This window comes from Panthera uncia (assembly GCF_023721935.1).
Source record: "Panthera uncia isolate 11264 chromosome A1 unlocalized genomic scaffold, Puncia_PCG_1.0 HiC_scaffold_16, whole genome shotgun sequence".
In the NCBI taxonomy this organism is placed as follows: Eukaryota; Metazoa; Chordata; class Mammalia; order Carnivora; family Felidae; genus Panthera; species Panthera uncia.
In genome coordinates, this window is record NW_026057576.1 from 44,123,581 (window position 1) to 44,148,868 (window position 25,288).

Here is a 25,288-nt window from a genome sequence, read left to right on the forward strand (position 1 = left end):
ATCTACAAGGAACCAAGAGACTAAAAATCATTTGATTAAAATATTTTTTGAGGTTTATAAAAACAGGTGTGTTGATACACTTATACACACATACACACATATATGCCCCTAAACATATATACGTACATGAACTGTTGCTATATTTTTGTGTGCAGTAGCATAAGAAAGCTCTGTCTTTGAAACAGCACAAAAATGCTTGCTTCATTCTGAAGGTGTATTGAATAAAAGGAATAAAAGAAATCTCAGTACCCATCTTTTTTAGCCTTTGTGAACTGGGATGTTACACAGGTATGTGCTTACTTAAAAATACAAAATGTGAAATTACAACACCCATTCATCAAAAAAGAAACATTTTAATTGGTTATAGGTGGAAAATATCTACTTGACAGTCAGTTTCTCACTTTTCACGTAAGTGCTTTGCTGCTTGGATGCCTAATCTTGTTTAGTGTAGGAAAAGTAATTTGACATGAAAGTACCTAGATGGCTGCCGAAAATTAATTGCCAATTAAAAAAGAAAAATGTTTGTGCTACTCTATAAACAAGCCAACATATAAACCTTTCAGTCTTGTTGCTTTATTTATGTCTTTATAGATCTGGTTTCAAGCTATTTGCATACAATTTACAAATTCATATTATAATTCTCCAGTATATTTATGATTTTATAGTTGTATATATTTTACCTCCATGAGAAATATTTATTTCTGTATGCTTCCGTTGCTTATTATTTAACAAAAACATCACATTGCATTTGATAGTTTATGTATCTTCTTTAGAATAAGACATTTTTATTTGTAAAGGGGAAAGAAAATATTTTACCACCACCAATGGGTATGGATGAGCACACGCATGTGTGTACACACCACACATGCATGCAAACACACACACACACACACACACACACACACACATGCCACAGACACCTTATTTTAGAAAATGTCCCATACCTTTCATCTCTCTGTCGGTCTCCATAATATTGATAATAATAACTTTTTAGAGGTAAGAGGAAAAGATTTCCTATATGAAAGAAACTTTGAGAAATCAATCGATTCTGAGAGGTTTCAGTACTTGAATACCTATAAACCAATATTCATCGGGGCACCTAGACTGGCAAAAAGGAAAGTCATTCATATCCTTATCTCACTCAGGGCGCCTGGGTACCTCAGTCAGTCAAAGTGTCGGACTTCAGCTCAGGTCATGATCTCAAAGTTTGTGAGTTTGATCCCATGTCAGGCTCTCTGCTGTCAGCACAGAGACTGTTTTGGATCCTCTGCGTCCCTCTCCGCTGCCCCTTCCCTGCTCATTCTCTAAATAAACAAACAAACAAACAAACAAACTTTAAAAAATTTAAATTCTTATCTCTCTTTGAAAGGAAAATTTCAGATTGAAGATAAAATCTGGAGCCTTATATTAAAACAAATGAAGAGTAAAGTATCAATATTCTAAAAATGTTAGAAGGGAAATTAGTAAATATATATATGTGTATATACATATACTATATGAAATAATGATGTTTGAGCCACATTTTCATACTTCCCATTCTGAAGTTTTGGCAGCTTTTTCTGGCTATGTAAAACTACCAGTGAGAAGAAAGGAGGTCATTTATTCTAAGTCAAGTATTCATCAAAGCTATCATACTGTAACTGGAGGGAGGGGAGGCATTGATGGAAAAGATTTTTCCAAATAGTTCCCAAAAATAATAACAAGAACTGCAGCATTTTACTTTGTTATTTAGAAACAAAAACAAGTTTCCTATTAAGAGTTGAATCAAATGATGTGTCTTCTTTCACCTGTACCAGCAATCAAGATCCAACTTTCTGACATCTTTATTCTTATTCATTTAAATATCTTTCTCATAGTCATACTGTTTCCAAACTATGGGATTATCTTTTTCTTGTGTTTTATATCAAATTAGGGCTCGGCTGTATTTCAAAGCATTCAGCACAATGCTTGACACACATTAGGCTCTATGTATTTTTTAACTAAATAGAATTCTGTTAATAATACATTTGTTCCATCTCTGGCATCTGTCCTGTCTTTTTCTCCCCCAGTGTCCCTAGTTATGGAGGCTTTGGTAACTATTATGGCTATAATAATTATGGCTATGGAAATGATGGCTTTGATGCCAGATTGAGAGTTGATATTGATGGGCATGGCTAGGGGGAGCTAGTGATGCAAGTTCAGGTTTTTTCGGTGGTCATTTTGTACATATGGGAGGATTACCTTTTAATTCAACTGAAAATGACATCACTAATTTTCCCCATAACTAAATCCAATATGAGTTGATACTGATATTGGAGCTGATGACAGAGCAACAGGAGAAGCAGATGTAGAGTTTGTAACATATAAGGATGCAGTAGCTACCATGTCTAACGGTAAGAATAGATGCAATACCAATACATTAAACTCTTCTCGAATTCTAGTCTGGCATGGGAGGTTCTGGAATGGGTGCTGTAGCAGAGATAGAATGGATAATGAGAGAGATTATGGATCCATTGGAAGGATGGAAATGGGGGACAATTCCAGCGAAGGATTGGTACTCCTGGTGGTTTGAGTGGTTATGGCCATGATAGGCAGTGGAGGTTACTATGGGCAAGGTGGCATGAATGGAGGTGAATGGTGTGACATGTACTGAAGCATAAACCACCAAGTACCAAGTCCTGTGAACAGAATCCCATCTACTAGGCTTTCTTACAGATTTAATTTCTTTTGGGGGTACCTGGGTGGCTCAGTCAGTTAAGTGTCAGACTTTGGTTTGGTCATAATCTCATGGTCCATGAGTTCAAGCTCCACACTGGGCTCTCTGCTGTCAGGGCAGAACCCACTTTGGATCCTATCTCCCTCTCTCTGCCCCTCCCCCCATTACTCTTTCTCAAAAATAAATAAACATTTAATATCTTTTGTATTTTAAGAACTGTATAATGGCTGAAGGAATGTGTTTTCAAAATATTACTTGGAAAAGCAACAGATTGTGATAGAAACATCTGTTTTCTATAGGTTTTATTTGTTGCACACTTTGCATAAATTTTATTTTAAGAATAAGTGATGAACCCCTCATCACTTCTAAACTGAGCTATTGCAAAAGTACTCAAGACTATATATATTTTAATATTTATTGATATCCTACCATGTGTTCTATACTCTGAGAGAAGCCTATACATAGATCATCTTGTCACTCTTCTACAAGGTAGGTGTTAATAGTTCTAATAGTATGAAAAAGATTGCAATAAGTCTTCTCCAAATACAACATCATTTTGCCTTTACATTTATGGGTCTACAGAACAGTTTCATATTCTCTATCTCCAGTCTTAGTTCCTGTACTTTTTAATTTCTATTCATTTTTTGACATTTATTTACTTTTGAGAGACAGAGACAGAGCATGAGTGGAGGAGGGGTTAGAGAGAGGGGGAGACACAGAATTCCAAGCAGGCTCCAGCCTCTTAGCTGTCAGCACAGAGCCCTACGTGGGACTCAAACTCATGAACCGTGAGATCATGACCTGAGCCGAAGTTGGAGGCTGAACTGACTGAGCCACAGCAGTGCCACGGTTCCTGTACTTTTTAGAACATATTTAAAAATAATGCTGCAGCTGAAATAATTGCTTACCATTTCCCAAACAAGTCTCAGAAAGACATCTGCTTTCAAGAATCAATTTTACTTAAATTGGGGGCAAGGGTGATGAAAACTAATACCTTCATATTATTACAATATATTGTAATGTATTATTATCATATGGCATAAAATATAAATATATTATTAAATCATGTAAAATTGTATGTATTTCTGAACCAAATAATAAACTTCAAATAAATTTCCAGCTTCAGTTGTCATTTTCTTGGTAGATGAAGAAGGGTGGTGAGATGGTTAATTGTTCACAAGACCTCTGCATTCAGACAGATCAAGTTGTGTCCCTCAGTTGCAGGAAATGTGGCATCCCAGTTGCATCACTTCATAGCTGTGATGTTTACATTACCAGCACACAGAATAATTTCTCACTTGTAAGTGTTTCGTAAGTATTAGCTGAATGAATGAATGAATACATGAAAATTATTATTTGATTAGTATCAGTCTCCCTTCCTAGACTATAAGCTTCTTGAATGTAGGAGTAGAGCTTTCTATAATGATCATTGTTTTATTGCATTTCCAAGATTGAACTGGAATTTGGCATGTCAAGTATAATATATGTGGAAAAAAATACTCACATGTACACACTTACAGAGAAACACCTAGATCTTTCTCTTTCGTCCCATTCATCTTTGCTTTTAGAAAATTTCCCTGAGAATGTTAAAATGCTGCAAGTTGTGCTACCCTTATAAAGGTTTATCATACCACTAACACAATTATCACCCAAGTAGGAGGCCTATGGTATACGAATTTTAACCCAATAATACCCTGAAAAATGATATTTCCTGATGTTGATTGCCTCAAGAGCAACTAAGTTCCTAGCCAGGCTGAATTCATTTAGAAGAATTTTCACATATTTAACATTTAATAAAATTATGACATACATTAAATCTTAATGAAATGCACGTTTTCAACCTTCTTATGAGAGCAGAGGTAATAGAAAGGAGTCTGTAATTAGAATTAGAAAACTTTGGTCTAGGTCCTGGGTCTGCTACTACAATTTGTGTGTCCATGTATGAATCACTTAAATTCTCTCATTTCAGCATTTACCTTTGAACTTGCAGAATATAATGTTTAACCTACCAATATATCTGCATTGTTATGAAGAACAAATGAGATCATGTGTGGTAAAATGCTTTGTGAATTTTGTGAATTGTAAAGCACAGTATCCATATGTTTTCCTGTTATTTGGTGGTTCCCAGCCAGGCATACTCCAGACAGTTTGACCAGTTGTTCTGGAATATTTGACAAGCTGAACTTCAAACAAAAGATATAAACCTAAAATGGGCCCCTTTGGACATCTAGACGTTTCATCTTTCTAACTACGGCCGTATTTGCTGATGTAGCAATGGGAGCAAAGTTTGCCTTTGTCATCAATTCCCAAATTTTTCATTCTGAATAGAAAAGAGAAACTCTCTCCACAGGTGCTCCACAACTCCTCTATAGATACACCTACCTGCTGCCACGCTACATTAGTTAGCACAGATTCATGCTAACAATGAATTAATCACGCTCATCGAACGGTCTCTTTTTGCATATTATCCATCTATATTTTGCTGCTATTCTATGTTCATTTGTGTTTCTATAAATAAAAATGTAGTAACAAATTATTTTCAATGTTTTCAATATATAAATGTTTTAAAATAAAACAAACTACTGTTGTGATGATGGCAGATATTTTTAAGGTGCTTATTACTTAGTTCACAAGAGTGATGCATATATGCTAGGGGGTCAACATCTTTGAAAATTAGGAACTTAGGTGGAAAAGCTCCACTTCCAAAAATAGCTTTGAGGTTGTTCTGAGTTTTCTGTAATTTTTACTGTTTCATAATTGTTTCTGATGGCTCAGTGTCAAATATGGATTTTGTGTGCGTGCGTGTGTGTGTGTGTGTGTGTGTGTGTGTGTATTAGCTGAGAACCATGGTCATATATGGAATATATTATTTCAAAGCTTGCTATTACAAATTTACTTTTGTAGATTTTTCCACTAGATATATGAATTTAGAGAATGCAACCTGATACCAAGAGGAGAAAACTCTTTAAATCTATGAAGGTCCTGATGACCTGTAACTTAAAAAAAGTTTTACTTTTTTTAAAAAATAGCTTGTTTTACTTCATGAAATTATAGCAATTTTATTTAGATGTATCAATAGTATATTTAAGCAACCCCATGCTTTTTAATAAGCAGTTTGGACTGGAAGACTCTAAAATATTTCAAACAATATTGTATTTCTCAGATATCAACCATTAATGGATGCTTGAATATTTTACATACGCTATTTTAACTATCTTAGAGAGTAAAACTCAATTTAGAACATTAAAACTCTCTCTCCCTACTAAATAAACCATAGGTGTCCCCTACACTTCTGACACTAATGCAATTATTATTAGCTTGAAATTCTTATCTGAGACAGTTATATAGATAAAGTAAGCCCTAAGTAACATTAAATCGGCCAATTTGACATTCTTCTCAGTAATGACCCTTATATGGCTATTTTGCTGTAGAATACGAGTATGATTAAGTAATAGCAGGTGGGTCTTTACTGACATTAGTTATTTACAAGTCACTTATTCTTACTTTATCTGAGCTCTTTAGGTCATACATAATAAACATTTATTAAAAGTTTTGAAACTTCTAAAGATTATCTGTGTATGTATAAGTACACAGATATAAAATAAATATTTGTAGACTCCATCCTACCACAAAAGATACTTTAACAACAAGGATATCTCACAAAATTGAAGTCTTATAGAACCAAAAATATGCAAATTTTTTCATTCAGAGATATTTTTCTCAAGCTGTCATTTGAAAATTAAAGTTTTATTCATCAACAGAGTGTTTTATTAAGAAACTATTTCCTCATTATTTAAGGAGCATTCCCCCAACTTGTATTGGGCAAAATCTTAGTATGTTACTTTTCTTATCAGTTTATGTATGGTCTGATTCCTCATTGTTCTTTAAAAATGGAGATATTACAAATATTTTCTTGATTATTTTATAATATTTTTGTAATAAAATAATAAAAGCATATGAAAATACTTTGGAAACAAAAAAGTTTCTACTATAAAGTTGGAGGATTAGAAGATTTCCATCGTAGAACTTCAAACAATCACCCAGGAACTGGATTAACAGTAAAAAAGCTTTACTTTAATGGACATTACTAGTGAATTCCCCTTTCAACTTGGAGGTCTTGAGGTTGGAATGTAATTTCCCTGCTTAGTGAGCCACCCTGTAGACACAGAGGTTTGTTCACACGCAATACACATATGGCTGAGGTGAAGAGAAATGTCACACAGCATCTTGAGGAAGGAACCAGAATGGAACACTGAATCATGCTCAGTTTCAGAGAAATCTTCTGAAAAATTCCTTATTCAGAGTAATTCAGAAACCATTCCCATGAAAACTCAGGCATTTACACCTAAGTACATTTTTTATGTGTCCAGTGGTCTGGGGCATAAACTTCCCCCCGCCCCGCCCCGCCCCGCCCCTGTATTAGTCAACTTGTGTTGGAATAATTCTATACAAAATCAGTTATAAAATCTTAATGGCTTACAACACATGCATTTGTTTTTCTGCACATATATATGTGGAGTAGGTGTAGTGTCTGTTTCAGGCTATAGATTGAGCTCACACCAGCTCTGTAATCTTTCATTTCAGGACCAAAGTTGAAGAAGCAGTCATTATTTAGAGTGTTTTTATTTCTTATGGTGCAGTGTAGGGTAGTTAGAGTGCATGCCCAATCAGGCAAGTCCATACAAGCACATTTAAAGCCAGCTCAGCTTCCACTGAACAAAGTAAGTTATATGGCCAAAGTCAATGAGGCTGGGAATTATACTTTTCCTGTGTGAACTATGGCATGGGTGAAGGTAAAGAGAGAATTCTAAATAAATAATACAATCCGCTATACCCTCAAAGGTGAAAGACAAGTTAGTGCATTTGTATACCTCTTAGAACAAAGACAAAGTCAAACTTGTGGTAAGACTTTCAGGATTTAAGAGGCAACATAAATTACATTTGATGATATGATTTTAATACAATTAGTAAGTTATCTGAAACTGGCATCTTTCAATGGAGTCATTAGTGGGAGACAAGATCCACTGATCTTCTGGATTTTTTTATATCACGCAAGCAAGGTACTAACTGCCCTTTGTCCAGGATTTTATTTTACAGATTTTTTTTTTGTTTATTTATTTTTGAGAGAGATAAAGAGAAACAGAGTGTGAGTGGGGGAGGGGCAGGGAAACAGGGAGACCGAATCTGAAGCAGGTTCCAAGCTCTGAGCTGTCAGTACAGCTCTGAGCTGTAAGCACAGAACTTACAGTTGGTGGGCACACACCCACCAAGTGTAAGATCATGACCTGAGCCGAAGTCGAACGCTTAATTGACCGAGCCACCCAGGCACCCCCAAAATTTTTGTACAGCAAATAATGTTGGAAGATAGAGATAATGTCTCCCTCTTACATAAACCTTATAATAACTTAAAATATCCCCCTTATTATTTATTACTTTTCAGGATTATACATGTAAATAAAGCTTGTTAATTATGTTGTTCAAATTATCTGGACACTTACAGAAGTTTTTGTCCCCTTAATCCACTGAGAGAGCTATATAGGTACATAAAAGTTCAGAACTGTAATATTTTCCTGTTGAAATAAATGTGTTTGATATTATTTACAGACTTCCTTTATAATAAAGATGAACAATAATTAATAATAAAATAGAATAATTACAATAATATACTATAATAAAAGTTATGTGAATGTGGTCAATCTCTCCCAAAATATCTTATTGTACTGCACTCACCCTTTTCTTCTTGCGAGGATGTGAGATGATAAAATGCATATATGTCACATGAGATGAAGTGAGGTGAATGATGTAGGCACTGTGACATAGCTAGCATTAGGTTACCATTGACCTTCTACCCATATGTCAGAGGAGGATCATTGGCTTCCACACTGCAGTTATCATGGGTAACTGAAACTATGTAAAGGGAAACCATGGGTAAGCGTAGACTACTCTGTAAACAAATACTGCAGATGCTCACAAATCATCAGGCAAATATTTACTTTCTGGCTGAGGTCATGACAATGACAATGTAATCCAGAAGCCTGAAGTCGTGGTGATAGTTTTCAATTCCCCAGAGTTCAGAAATGGTAGAGCTTGTAGCTCTCTTGGGAGGTCAGTTCAAAGTCATCGTTGTGACAGCCATTCCTGGATTCTATACCTTATCAACCAACAGTTTTAAACAATTACATCTATTAAATTTCTTTCTTGTAAAAATTATCTAGAGTAGGCTCCATCTGTCACTGAAACTCACACAATACACTAACTGATAACACAGTTCTAGTGATCGGTATTTGGACTTTATGTTGGGTTGCTCTTGATAGCAGTATATTAATTTATTTCTGAAAAGAATACCAGTAATTTGTACATGGCAAATTGCAAATGAGTTGCCTAAGTTATCCCTGTTGATGCCCCTTAAGCAGATGAAATGGAGGCTACTAAGAGAATAAGGAATATAGGAACATAAGTGAATGACTATTTCATGCACTGGAGAGTTTAAGCTGCTATAACATGATAGGCTTTAAGTCTTAAGTTCTTGAATAAAGACACAGGAAAGAAAGAAAGAAAGAAAGAAAGAAAGAAAGAAAGAAAGAAAGAAAGAAAGAAAGAAAGAAAGAAAGAAAGAAAAGAAAAGAGAAAAGAAAAGAAAAAAGAAATTTATATGATTGCCCTAAGAGAAAATCAGAGCCAGATGTTCTGGGTTGAGAAAATACAAAATACATTAAATTCTCATATCTTATGTACTCATTGGAGCACACACTGGGAAAGAATGGAAGACTGATACTGAGAATAATGATATTTGAAAGGATTTATTTCATTCAAATTACCCTCAAACTTCCACTCCCACTGAGCCTAACTTACCAGCAGAAGCAAGCCTTGCTTACAGAGCCTGGAGGGGTATTAGCTCATGTCCACACCCACCACCTGCCAGTGTCTATCAGCCCTTTACATTTTCCAGCATGTGGTGTCTAGGGGACCAGACACTTATATACCAGACACTTACAAGAAATGCAAGACTGTGGTTAGTTATATTGGGCAAAAAACCTAAAATTATTGTGTGGGAGTAATTTCTGAAACACAAGACCAAAAATAAAAATAAATAAATTTAAAAAAGAACATGTCTTTGCATGGATTAAAATCATTCACATGAATATATATATGTGTGTGTGTGTGTGTGTATATATATATATATATATATATATATGTATGTATATATATATCAGACCCTGTACTGTCCATTAGAAATGTAATAGGGATTATATATGTAATTTCAATTTTAGTTGTCACATAAAAAGTAAAAAATAATAGATGAAATAAATTTTACTAATGTATTTTTATCTGATATATCCAAAATATTGTTATTTCCAAACAAAATCTATATAAATACTAAGGATGTATTTTACTCTGTTTTTACTGCCTCTTCAAAATCCAGCATGACTTTACACTTACAGCACAGCTCAGTTCAGATGCTAAGCTTGCATCAGAAACACTTGATTTATTTACACGTAAAAAAACTTACAGTTGAGAAAGTAGATTTACATCTCCAAGATGTATCAAACAGACTTCAAAAATTTCAAATACCAAAATATAATTTTCCATAAATATTTATATCGACTTTAACAAAACTGGTTCATCAATACTACAAGAATTATTTTGACCTAGAAGAAAAAGCATATAATTTTCAAAACTATTGCTACCCAAGTTAGGTAAATTCAATACTTCTTGTGTCAATATAACATTATTATTGATTTGTATAATGAAAAGTTTCAATTTCAATATAAATTTGTGTACCTGTCTAGCTAAGACACATAGAAGCTCTTCCTTTCCTTGAAGCTCCAAATTTAGCTTGTTCATGATTTCATGATTGAAAATGTAAATCACACTGCCATTTTTTTATTATTGCATATTTGGTAAGTGTTTCTTTTGTTCCAAGAAAATCTTGAATTGGAATGAACAGTACGATAAATCTTTGTAAATAAATCTTCCATGACTCAACGAATGAGAGTGGGTAAAGAACACAAGATTGTTAAATTCATCATATATTTTTTTTAATTCCATAAACTAATACTGATTCAGAGCATTTGCATGTATATATATGCAAATGAATCATTTTGACAATTACATCCATTTGCACCTTTCACAGAGGTGGCTCTAGAAAACTGAGTACAGATATTTCTAATATGTAACATGCAGCAGAATGGAATAAAAGGAGAATATCAGTCTCTTGTACAGAATTACAATAAATATAGATTTTGACCAAACATACGTAGTGTCTGATGTAAAACTATTTTTTCACATATAGCTAAAATTCTTCTTTGAAAAATAAAAATATTCAAATATACATATATGTATAATATATTCATATGTGTATATGTGTATTCACAAATTTTACTTTTTATTCCACAAATGGGAATTTGTTTATAAATCTGGAGCTTTGTTGATATAAAATACTCAAAATATTAATTAAGGGTATTTTTATCTACTTCATGAGTCTTCTTAAATTAAAAATCATTTGCAATTTTTCTAATTTTGATTCCATTGATTTTTCATATTTTTAGAAGTCTTTGATTCTATGGATAGTCTTTTTTCTTAAGTCCCTAATTAACATTTACAAAATTTTCAGAATTTATATAAAATAATTTCTTACCATTTCTCCACCTAAAAATATATTCCATGGTGCAAGTATACAAATCATCTTACAGGTGAATAAATTTTCAAGTTCAGATTCTTTTAAAAAGCTTTTAAAATATTTTTGTTGAACATTTAATTCTGATTTCAGGAGAATGAATTTATTAGTTATTTTTTGGGTGTTGAGATAAAGAAAAAAATCTTCTTATCAAATGAACTATGCCTTTGCTAAATATATCTCCTAGTATTGTTCACATTATTCTGTTGATTGTTGTTTTTTGTTTTTTTACAAGACACACAGCTTTCTCATTTTGTTCTACCATGTCAAACAGTAATTGCCATTTGTGGCAAAATTTGCAATGTATTTTTCTCCAGTATCTTTTTTCCTTTACTGTTCTGTTTGTGTTACTATTTTCTGCATCCCCACTTAATTCTGTACCAATAACATGTCTCTATTTCAAATTTATAAATTTGTCCATAGAAATTATTTAGAAAAATAGTTATTTACATAGCAATTAAATAACAATAAATTTTATATATTATAAACACTATAATGGTAGATTAACAACTATTTTTATCTAGATATCACCTGCCTGTTTAAAATATTTAAATGAACATATTCAATGTTACATTATTGTGTAAAAAAATATTCAACTAAATCAGTTGACACTAACTTGATAACTGATGGGTTTCTGCATAACACTAGGACCTAAGCGCCAAAGAGGTACATTATCATTCAACAATATCTTACAGAATGGAACAGTTAAAGTAAAATGTAATCCTCCCTAAACAATGAAGTTGTTTTACAGAGAAAATTATTTTATAGTCTGTGTTTTGACACATAAATTGAAATTAATTAAAATTTAAAAAAATTAGACATTAATCCCTCTGTCATATTAGCAACATTTCTAGTGCCTAGTAGACTCATGTGGCTAGTCCAGTGTTGAATAACACAATTTTACATCGAAGTTGGTTTGAGCAAATGAGTGAGGCTCAGTTGTTTTTCTCATTTTGTTTGACTAAAAGCTGGAGTTAGCGGTGACAGATGGCAATGAAATTCAGATAGCCAAAGGAATCCAAAGACTTTAAGAGATGGGGACACTGGATTAAATTTATTATATGCCTCAAAGAATAGCAAAGAAAGTACTCCCTTCATTATGGCAATGGAAAGTACATTGATTAAGGGGGTGTGTCTATACTTCATAGGTCAGGAATGATTGTGAGACATAATGTCCATAAATTCCATTGAAATGGACTACCTCATTTGAATGTAGATATAGGATCCTAGGATCTAGAGGACAAGCGAAGTCAATAATTAAAAGAGGTAAGGTAGACATGGCTATCAAAATAGACAAGTGAGTAAGTGTGGCATTCAGAACTTGAAGTTCATTCATCTTTGGCAGTAACTAATTGCTTATAGGCCTCTTTGAACCAAGAGATGGGCAGTCCCAAAATGTCCAAAATACCTACAAGTCTACAGAACAGAGGCCTGACTTAAAGTCCCCTCCCTTTTGAAGAATCATAGTCCTTCACCCAATTCCTAGAGACCCAAGTTGTAGACCTCCCCCACAGAAGCATACAAGTATTTAGAAGAATAACCGTGTACCAGAGAATTGGAAATATCAATATTTCTCTGGCATATCAGAAGTTTGTTCTTTGATGATATTAATTTCTAGAGAACCAAAACACCACTGTGGGACTCCTATCACCATCAGATCCTATGATCAATGGAGTTTATGTGAGTCTGTCTCACAGTGCATTCAGTGCTTTCCTGTGGATTTATTCTGTGATTATTTGTACACTTCCTGTGTTGTTCAGTTGAAATAGATACACAGCACCAGGCAGAACTTAACCACTGCCTTTCCAGAATAGTGCTTCGTGGTAAGAACATATAAGTAGAAACTGCCTATAGAAATCTCCCTCCATACAAAAATAAACAAAGTGGTACTGTATTCTTGAAAGAATAGCAGACATTAGTGCTACCATCCAAGATCCGAAAGATTCACTGGGAGTATTTGATATTGCTTCTTCAATAACTCATCCATTTGACCTTTGGGGTAGATAGTTGGGCCTTGGAGAATGACAATAGTTATCATAATCAGAGAGTAACTCCAAACGCAGCTTCCATTTCAGAGATGGAATGGGGAAAAGCAATTGAGGCCCAGGCAACTGAAATGCTTATACTGCTACTTCAAATGCATTTTTATCTGTTCCAATGAACAAAAGATGGTAGAGGCAATTTGCTTTCACTGGAAAGAGGAAGTAGTTCTTGTATATATTGAATTGCCATCACTGACTACCAACCATGCATCAGCCTGTAGCACCAGTCACAGACTTAGAGGATGAATAATTTTATACCATGCTTCTCATACCTCACAAATTTTGATCAAACGTTTCATTTTTGAGCAAAAGAAATGATTCAATGGGCTAATATTCATGGGATTCACTGATATTACAAGGCACCCTGTCACTAGAAGCCAGAGGGCTCATGCAATGGCAGAATAGCCTTTTCAAGAGTCATTGTTCCTAATGGGAGCTAATGATTTCAGAGATTGTGGTAGTGTCCTATAGCATGAGGTATATGCTCTAACCAGCAGTGAATATTTGGAGCCGTTTCTCCCATAAGTAGAATGCATGGGTCTAGGAATCAAGGGATACTTCTCACTATAATTCCTAATGACAGCCATACAAAATTTTCGTTTCCAAACTTCTGACTTTGAGTTATGTCTGCTGAGATGTAGCTTTCAGGTTTAGGAGAGAAGAGTTTCTACCAGGAGACCCAAAAGTCATTTACTGAATGAGAATTTGAAGCTTCCACATTTTTCATCTCAAATGAAAAACAAATATTTGTATATTATAATTAATATATATTATATACATATTTACTCATTCTAAGTAATCAGCCTACACAATTATGAAGGCTGAGAAGTCCCACAATCTGCAGTTAGGAAGCTAGAGACCCAGGAGTCAGCAGTATCGTTCCAATATGAGTCTGAAGGCCTGAGAGCCAGGAATCCTAGGGCTGGGAAGACCAAAGTGTCAGCTCAAATGGTGAGGCAGAGAGTGAATTCTTTCTTCCTCCACATTTTTGTCCTTACAGCCCTTCAACAGATGTGAAAATTCCCACCCACACTGGAGAGGACAATCTGCTTTTCTAAATCTACTGAATCAAATGTTAATCTCATCCAGAAACACAGTCACAGACATACCCAGAAATAATGTTTAACCAAAAAAACTGGGCAGCTCATGACCTAGCCATGTTGACACAGAAAATTAACTACCACAATGCCAAAGTTGAAATGTAAACAAACAACTCAAAATATTATTTAATATATTATCATATACTTACAGTAAGAAAATTTTATGCTTTGGTTCATCTTGTCTAGAATTCACTTTGAATTAAAAAAATCATGCCATCTATGTTCTATTTTTTGCATTTAATATACACAATATATTTTTAATAGATTTTAAAAGTTCTATTTTTCTTTCCCCTTTGTTTTCATTTTCCTAGAAGAAACAGAAGTAACAACCATACATTTGAAATTACTGGAAAAATATCTTCATATATTTTTACAAACCTACAATAATGTTAAAAGCTCTAATGTGAGAATCTTCTCTTCAAGTGAAAGATTAAAAAAAAATGGGGTGGGAGATAACCAACCCCCCTGAAAACAAAGAGGCAGCTAAGTTGAAAACTAGTATTATGTAGCAGAACTTCTAGAAGTGTTGAAAATTCCAGAATATTTTACGTAAGGAGTTACGATGAAGTCAAGTCCCAAATCGTCTTTTTATATTAAAAAGAGACAAAAGGGAGAGTCTAATAAGCTTAAACCCCTAGCCACAGAGATAATGAGAGCAAGAGACCTTGGTCTGTAGGCAACAACTCCCTTTGTTTCTCATTGAATACCCTCATCTAGTTATTAGTTCTTCCTCCAGTAATCTGTCAAACAATGAGGGACTAGAACTTTAAAAGGTGCGTCGCCACAGAAAGCAAGCTAGTGCTGAGCCAGTGGAAAGGGGAGATGATGAGATTGACATTGCTGACACTGGAAATCTGGTGATACAAAGATGAGTTTACAATCAAATTACTCTCATATTCACTTATAGCCAAATAAGTAAAGAGGCCACCTGTAAAATATTTTCCCTACGAGTAATGTGTGGAGACTATTATAATAAACCCATGTTTTAGGCAGAAAGAAATGCAGTGGAGGTTGCTAGGCATACAGGTTGTTTAAGACGAGGCAAGATCTTCCTAAATGAATGATTCATCCATAGTAATGACACTAATTCATTATCGAGTTTCAGTTTATATCTATTTTCATTTTTTCCAATCTGTTGCAGTGCAATTGAAGTGGTGGTTTGTTGTGTTGTTGTTCGAAAATGTTGTTTTAAGTACATAATTTTACTCCATTTGTGCCAGGAAAATGCCCAAACACCTTCATTAGAAATAAAGCAAATCTGTTCAACAGTACTCTGAACAGCAGGCACTATATGCTTTATTGAACAGAAAAGCTTTAACAAACCTTATCTTGTACAATGTTCATTCTGCCTGTGTCTGTTTATGTTCTCGAACTTCCTGAAAATGTGGGTGCAACAGCAAAGTGGTGTTTAGCTACCCTACTCTCTTGGCCAGGTGGTTGATTGTATGGTTTGGCATATTTTTTGCAGGTGGTATACAAAATCATATATACCAGCTGCTTGGCCCACTGAGTAATACTTTGCTAAATGACACAGCCCCAGCCATACATAACAACATATAATGATGCTAGAATGATATCTTCACTAGATTCATTTAGCTCTGAAAAGAATTCTCTAAGAAAGACATTTCATTGCCTTCATTTCTGTTTCATGCTGGGTAATGTTGGCAAGAATTATTCATGGCACATGTGAGCAATTCAAAAAAAAATATTGAAAAAAAAAACAAGGCAGCTTTGCAGAGGTGTGCTGTCTGCTTGATGACTTGGCATGCCGCCCCCGGTGCTTGGCACAGCACCCTGGCAGCTGGCACAAGGGATATTATATATACTTGCCATTGGGCCTCTACTATGCTACTTGCTGTGCACAATCAATATCGACCAACTGCATAAACAACCGGATGAACCTTGTATCTGAGGGATAGCAAATAGCATTTGAATTATTTTACATAAATCTGAAAATGTAATCGCGGTTGACATTCCTATTAGTATTATATCTGAGCACGATGATCATAATTGAGTAACATTAAATGTAGTTTATTGAACAGCAGTCCACTGCCTGCTTTACTGTGACTATGATCTGTGTAATGAAACCAGCAGTACGAAAAATTCTCTCAGTTGGTACACTTCCTGGACAGCAGCCAAGGTATTTATTGCTATTTATGCAATTAATGGCTATATTGATTCCTTTTTTTTTCTCTAGTAAATAGTAGATAAGTTGTGCTATGTTTTCTTAGCTCTTCAAGGTTTGTTTCAGCTGTAATTAATGTGACTATAAGAATAATGCTCAATTGTTCTTAGAAACTGTTTTTCATGTCTGCAGCATTTGCAACATACACATTGCTTTCTGGTTTGAGATGATTAAATTGATAGCGGCTCTATTGCCAAAATAGTCCCATATGCTGAAGTATGATTTATTAATGTTCAAAAATCAGAAGGTAAAACTTCACTAGCCAAAAGGCTGTGGTGGTTAATCATCTGTTCTTCCAGCTAATTCCATAATCCTCAATGTGACAATCAATTCATCATGCTGAAATAGCAAATTCACATAAATCATATTTCCAAGTTCTACATGCAGTCAATAAAATATATTGCACATTTCCCATAAATTATGTGATATAATGTTAATTTATTTTTCAAATTAAAAACTTTAACTACCCTATGTGTTTTTCCATTGTGCCTATAAAGTAATGTGCTTCATACTGGCACATCCAGAAGATCACACCATGCACAGGGAAAGAAGGTTTGAAGTCTTCCGACTTTGAAGGAATTCACAGGAATATTGGACGCTCTACGTCCTCTAAGAAAACCAAATGCTCTAATATTTTTCCTACTTTATTCCTATTCCTTACTGGCTAGAATTCAAAGATCTTTTCTTAGTATATTTTCCAACAAGGAGGGGGTGGGTATAAGAAGGAAGTTCAGAGTTAGCATAATTTTTGTATTCTTTCTATTGGAGAATCCATGTGAATTCTCTTTTCCTTTATTTCAGCCCCACACATCATTCTATTTTCATGGGGGTAAACTCTACAACTCCCTTCTTTTTTAACATTCTGCTCTAAAATCTATTTAGTGTCCATAATAACTAAAATATGGTCAGTATAGAGTTCCCAACAACTTCAATGGACCACATGATTCATAACCATGGTTTATGGAAGTAACAGAAGTGTGTAGGGAAGAAGCTTTCTGCCTTTAGTGGGCACAATCCTCAAATTCCTAAATATGAAATTTACATGGCAAGACAAATCAGTTTAAATTTGCTCTACTTGATCAATCAAACTACACCTATTAAGTTAAGTAGCATTTCATAATCCTGAATCCTCCCTAAAGAAGGATCCGTTTGAACATACGTAGGGCTAGGAGAGTCAAGAGAAATAACCTTACATTTAAGGAACATTCTGGATCACAAGTTCACAAGTTTATTTGCCTCCCTCTTCTATCTTTTATTTTACATTTCTGATAAACCCTTTGTATCACAGTACTTTGCTTCTGAATTTTAGATCTCTTTTTTTTTGTCCTTATTAACACAGCTCATCACTTGAGGTATCTGATCCTAATTCATCCTCTACTTCAATGTCCTGGTGGTCCCTGGGTCTGACATGCATTGCCTCCTCATGTTAGGACAGCCCACAACTTGGCTTCTGCCTACTTCCTGGAAAAGGCAATGCAACATCTGTCATACACAGTCTCATTTTGTTGATAATAAAAAGAGGAAGACCTGATTTTAGACTCATTTTAGACTCATATGTCCATCATTGAAAGCACACGAACATTTCTGTGGTAGCACACTGTCATTCCAAAAATTGTGCTTTATTACTAATATTTATACATATGAAATATTTTTTTCTGGAAAAGAAAATTTGTCTTAATGATGGGCTATCTTTAAGGCTCAAAAACATTTTGTTGCAAGAGTCACATTTACTTCAGTGAGTTCCTACAGTGTATAAAAACTGGCGAAGGAAGATGGTTCGGGGGCAAGAGCCAGGCACAAGCTGGTAGAACACAGCAACTAGCATTTGCTTGGGCACACTGGGATATGGGCACCAAGCTCTGTGAGGAACAGAAGGATGGACACATTTTATCTTACCCTGAGATGCAGCATAAGCTGATTCAGAGTAACCCCAACTGATCTAGAAAAGGCCATGGACACAAGCTCCTTACCACAGGAGGGACGAACTCTATAACACAACATGCTTTAAGCAGTATCAGAGCTGAAGCAAAACCATATCCCTTCATTCAGACAGTCTTGATCTTCTAGACAGGCAAGGTTTCCATAAATATGGTTTCCTGCAGACATGGTTAGGAGAGGCCAGGCATGCATACCTGAATCCATCTCTCTCTCTTGCTCAAAACATTTCAGTGGACTTGGGATTTCAGTCATAGCAGAGAGGATGGGGAGGGAAATAAACCTACATTGGAGTCAAGGCTCTATATTTTATCATCATTAGTTTAATATTCTGAAATCAACTGTGATAACATAAAATGCAGATTGTGTTCTCAAGAGAAACCATTAGGAAAATAAGGCAAAATTATATAGTTTAAAAGTCAACAGAAGAATAAAATGTCACAATAAAAAAAATATATAGATGCTACAAAATAAGGCAGCAAAAAAGCTGCAGAAGAACAACAATGATACAACACACAAACTGAAAGCAAATACTGAAATGGCAGATATAAATTCAACAATATAGGTGAACTAAAAAAGCAGAGATAGTGAGACCAGTTAAAAAACCAAGACTCAACTATATAGTGTTTGCAAAGAACACACCATAGATTCAGAAACACAAATAAGTTGAAAGTAAAAGGATGGCCATTTATATATATGGCAAAGAACATCCATGGAAGAGCTGGAGTGGCTCTATTAATATGAAATAAAATGGACTATAAGAAATGTTATTATAGACAAAGGATGACATTTCATAGTGATAAAGGGGTAAGTTCATGAGGAAAATGTTTAGGTACTTAATAACTGACCCCAAAATAGCTGAAGCAAAACTGACAGAATTGAAAGTATAAATAGGAAATTTGTCAATAATCCTCAGTGAATTCAATTTCCTCATTCTAAATAGTTTATAAGACAACTAGATAAAGATCAGCAAAAATGTAAAAGATTAGAACAACATTATTAAGTAAACTGATAAATTGTATGAATTGATATTTTTAAAACAAGTCACCCAAAGACTGTAGGATACAAATTATTTTAATTCTTCATGAAATACTTTTTATGGATGGACTACATGCTGGGCCACAAAACAAGTATGAATACATTTTTTTAAGATTAAAATTGTATAAAATATGTTTTCTGACCAGCCAGAATTAAACTAGAATCTTCTATAAAAACAGAAACAAAGTAGAAGTCTAGGATTCTAGTTTGATTTCCACCAAAAACCTGTATTCATGAGTAAATCACAAGCCAATTTTCTGAAATTGAATACTCATGTCACCTTATTGAGGTACTGTAGGGAAAAGCTAAAAAGACAGGCTGGTTAGAAAAAGAGAAGCAATTTCTATGTATAGTAATATAGGAAGACCTGACATAATTTTGAAATTTGGGCTCCAAGGAATATTATGCTGATGCTCCTTACCTAACCTTAAGCACCCAGAATTGTCCTTCAATTGCCCTTTGGCCCTGGACAATTTTCTAGATTCTGCAGGGAACACTGACCAATACAATAAGATTTTTTATTGGAATAACTACAAGTTAAGGAGACAAGTTTTTTGCTATTAACTAGAAGTACTATTGACTTACATGCACATTGTATGCAATGCTAGGAACTCAAATGATTTTTTATTTTTATTTTTATTTTTACTTTTTAAAAACTCTTTATTCATTTTTTAGAGACAGAAAGAGCATTAGCAGGGGAGGGGCAGAGAGAGGGGGACAGAGGATCCAAAGCGGGCTCTGCACTGGTAGCAGTAAGCCACAGGGGCTTGAACCAATAAACTGTGAGATCATGACCTGAGCCAAAGTCGGTTGCTCAACCAACTGAGCCACCCAGGCACCCCTCAAAGGATTTTTTAAAGATTGAGTACATATCAATAATACTTATAAGGTTTTTGGTTTTTTTTAAACCAACTATTTTTTTAAATAGATGACTATACTGAAATTGAAATTTTCTGCATAGATGCTGAGTATTTGCAAACATTAAAAAATAAAATAGGCACATGCAAGGAAAAGGTTAATGCAGCAGCCCTGTTTGATTCTGTTCTTGCTTATGTTGGTAGCCATGATGATTACACTTGGTCAAACTCTGAGAACCAACCAAGTGGAATTTTCCCGGTTGCTGGGGAATGATACTACTTTACATACCCAAAGAGGGACATCAAGATGGACCAGGTTGTTAGCATGCTCAGAGTAAACATGAAGATTTAGGTTGTTCATCTGATGCTCCGATTGGGGTCTGCACCATGGCTGGTCACATGACAGATATATGATTTGTTCTCTTTAAGAAATTTGAATTTGAAGACTTAGCAGGCTTTTTTTGGGCAAGGATACTGGTACATATCCCTGCAGTTTGCTGGTGGACAAAAATGTTCATCTCTGGAGGAAGGACAAAAAAGCCTCTTTGACTGATTACTCCAGCCCTTATCTATGTATTTTTTTTTTCCTGGATGTTCCTGTACTTTTTTTTTCTGTAATAAATGTGAGTCATAGGTATAATTTTATGCTAAGTCACGTGAGTCCCTCCACTGAATCACTAAACTCACACGGCCGTGGGAGCACTGAGAGAGCAAATTTCATAATCATTTAATGAATTGGTTTATTATAATATAAGTGATACACTAAAAAAATATCCCCCATATAATTATTTGTGATTATCTCTTTTTCCTTTCAATACCGTTAAAACACTCATATGAGGTACCCAGTCAAATTCACAGGTACAGAAAGTAGACTGATTTTTGCCAGGGGTTGAGGACAGGGGATCATGGAGAGTTGTATAATGGGTTCAGAGTTTTAGTTTTTCAAGAAAAAAACAAAATTCTATGAATGTGTGATAGTGATGATTCACAATGTGTATGCACCTAATGCCACTGAACTGTGTACTGAAAAATGGTTACGATGGTAAATTTCATGTTATGTATATTTTCTCACAATTTATTAAAGTAAGTAATTTATAATTTTAAAAAATACAGTGTTTTAATATATAAAGCTTAAAGTTGGTTGGGGGGGGTCACTCAATAAATGTCTTTTCTTCCCTGTATTTAATTTCTTTTAACTCAGTGACCAACTAGCTATGTTAACTAAGGTGTTGAACAAATTAAAACTTCCCAAGAAAAAATAGTTCATTCTTTCCCATTCTTACTGTTTCTCTCTTATTTCAGAACTGAAATTTATTGTCTAATTGTCCATGATGTCACATGACCCTATGAGACCAGAAGGATCTGCTTACAGCCCATATCCCTTTCCCATTTAAATATCTTTTTTGATTCCTCAAATCAAGTTATAATATACTTCAATTCCCATAGTCTAGTCTTCAAGACCCTTTATTTGGCCTTAAGTCACTACCTTTCCCTTTCCCTTTCTGCAAAATACATTTCCAATCCTGAATTTCTCACTCATACCCAAGTATGCCATTCTCTTTTATATCTCTAAGCCTCCCTCTGAATTTCTATAGAGAATTACCTTTCCCCCTTTTATGACACGAGATAGGGTAACGTGTGACAGAATGTATTTATTGTTCAAGACCTGCTTCGATTGTCACCTCCTCTCTGAAGTCCTCCTCACACCAGATTTTTCCAGAATTAACACTGATTTGCACATTATCTTACAAAAGCACTGGGTCTACTCCTCTTTTGTGGTACCGTAAGAGCTGCATAATTACATTCAAACTTTTCCCTGCTCCTTGCAAAGGGAGGATTAAACTTTTCCAGCAGGATGATGTCAATCTTGGCTGTGTTATTTGGTCTGGCGAGTAAAATATGAGTGGAATTGATGGGTGCCTCTTCCAGGCAGAAAATTTGAAGTCAGAAATGTTTCATAGGGAGGCTATTCCTTTAGCTTGAGTTCTACAGTGAAAATGACATAGGGAAGAACCACAGTGCAACCATGATGACAATCTTAGTTGTTAAAAACCACTGTGATTTGGGGGACATTGGTTATGACGTAGATTATCCTTACTGATACAAGCACTAACTGTGCTCTGTTTTATTAATTTGTCTATATATCTGGCTGTTCCATGAGCTTCAGGGTATCAGAAATTGTTATTTATCTTTATTATTTCATTGCCTCGCACTTTGTTCAGTTCGTAGATACTCAATATACTTTTTGTATGAATGGACAAATAGATCAAAGAGGGGATAAAGCTTTAGAGCTACTCCAGTCATTATTGTTCTGCTCAATTATGTGGAGTTATTTTTCACTGCATCAGAAATGTTGCTTACTCAGTATTCATACATATGAGTGTTTTCATCAACTGGTTTGTTGGGTTAATGATTTGGTCATTCCTTGAAGAGACAGTGATTTAACCTAATAGAGATCAAAGCTACTGATGTTTCCTGAATTTAGATTAGATAAGTATTGCACCTTTCTAGTGTGTGTTTCACCATTTTGTTTATGGAGTGTGAAATATATAGCCTTGTGCTGTTTCTGCACCCTTCATCCATGCATAGCCAACAATATACTGTACGCCCCATTTCTGCTAACCTTGGCAAATTAGCAGAGGTATTTGGGTAATCAGGCAGTTGAGTGTTTGTGTAGTTTATCACTTTTTATGAAAAGGGAAATGTGTTAAGGAGGATTAAGCAGAAGAATAACTATCAGAGGCTTATATTTAGAATATTGCTGTAGTAAAATGAAAAAAAAGTGATGCCAAGTACTTCATTAAAAAATATTGAATTTCATTAGTAAGGTGCTCTGACAAAACCCAAACCACACAGTCCATTTCTTTTTCTTGTCAGTGAGAGAAGAGAGAAACGTTTATTTTCCTTTTGTCTTTTATATTTGAGAGCACTGGTCCACCTTTAATTCCGTGTGACTAGCTATCTATATTTTTTTAAGCTAAGATTGCAGTCCTTTGAGAACAATGTTGACAGCTTTGAGCTGACAAAGAATCATTATAATCAGTGCTGAAGATATGAAATCACAATGAGAAAGAATTCATGTTTACAGTAGCAGGGACCACACACTGTGATAGTTTGCATTAGAAACTCAGCAGGTGTAGTATGCAAAACTGAATCACAGTAGAGGATTTGAAGACCTTATGATATGAAAAGGTCATTTTTGTTCAACTACCTGTCTACTGTGTTAAAATAAAAATAAAATATTTCCATCAAATTCTAGAGAAGATAACAAATTGTGTACACATGAACTCAAAGCTTCCATGGCGTTTATGCAAAATTATATTAATTATCTGCCTTAATGTCAACATCATTTGAGTGCCAGATACAAAAGAAGTTGAATAAAAGCATTACAGATGACATTATACATGTGCAGGAAAGAAAAAAAAAAGCAAATTAGAAATGGTAGATCTTAAAAATATCTAAGAAAACAGTAACAAGTGTTCAATTGTTAAGGGGTGGACTGAGCTGTAGAGATGAAGTTTTGACAAAGTAATAAAGACAGGGTGACACTGTATGTTTAAGGGATGACATTCACTGTAACCGCTGAACATAATGACATCATTTCAACTCTACTCTTCATATAGACCATGGGAAAGGTGGTTATATAAGGAAAGTTAGATTAGTTGTACCCAAAGAATTGTCAAGTAATGAATTTTCATTCTTATAACCTACTTGTTCATCTCTGTTTTGAATGTTTGACATCTCAGTAATATTTCCCTTCCTATCTTTCACTTAGTCATTCTTTGTTAGTGATTTATAAAACACCTGTTATATCAAGGCACTAGAGAATCACAGAGGTATAGAATATGCTTCCCTTTTTGAGGAACTGATGGAAGAGATGAACATATAAACATAACTACAATAATGTCATTAGACATATGGGAACCACAAAGAAGAAATCACTTAACCCTGCGTAAGCTGACAAGAATTCACAGAGGAGCTAGCATATGAGCTCAGAGTTTTTTTCTATGGGTACTTGCTTGCTGGGTAAATAAATGGGTCATTTCCTGCAGAGAAAACATTACATAAAATGCATAGAGAAATCAGTAAGCAGTTTTCTGAAACTGGCCTCCATAGTGTGAAAAATGGCTAAATGGAAACAGATGAATGGTGGCCATAATCCAGATGACTATATTCTGAGAAGTATAGGTTTTATCCTATTTAATGAAGAGTCATAGAAGGGTATTAAGCAGGGAAAAAATATTAACTGGTTTACATCTTTTAAAAGAATTTGAAGATTTTTCAGAGGAAACTAAAAACTGCAGTTAAGTCGCTAAAAACCTAATACTCTCATTTTCTCCACCATGAACATTTTCAGTCTTGAAAGTACTTTAAAGATACTCCTTTTAGGGTGCCTGGGTGGCTCAATCAGGATTAAGCATCTGACTCTTGATTTTGGCTCAGGTCATGATCCCAGGGTCGTGGAATCCAGCCCCACATAGGAGTCTATGCTGAGTGGAGAGGCTGCTTAAGATTCTCTCTCCCTCTGCTCCTCTCCCTACTCCTGTATGCTCTATGTCTCAAAAGAAAAAGTACTCCTTTTAAAGTTCAACTGCCTAACAATAACTTAAAAGTATTATTATGCTCTCAGTAATATATCTTGCATAAGAATTATCCAAGCCACGATAAAACCAATAGTGAAATTTCTAGTACTAGCCTTTTGGGAACAGTGGTAATATTCAGGTAATCAACATCCAGAAACCACCACCAGTGGGTAGCT

At 34.7% G+C, this 25,288-nt stretch overlaps 1 pseudogene; it reads left to right on the forward strand.

Annotated features, from left to right (window-relative positions):
• The first annotated feature begins 277 nt into the window (after positions 1-277).
• Positions 278-2,738, forward strand: LOC125934026 (heterogeneous nuclear ribonucleoprotein H3-like; annotated as a pseudogene).
• The last annotated feature ends 22,550 nt before the right edge of the window (positions 2,739-25,288 follow it).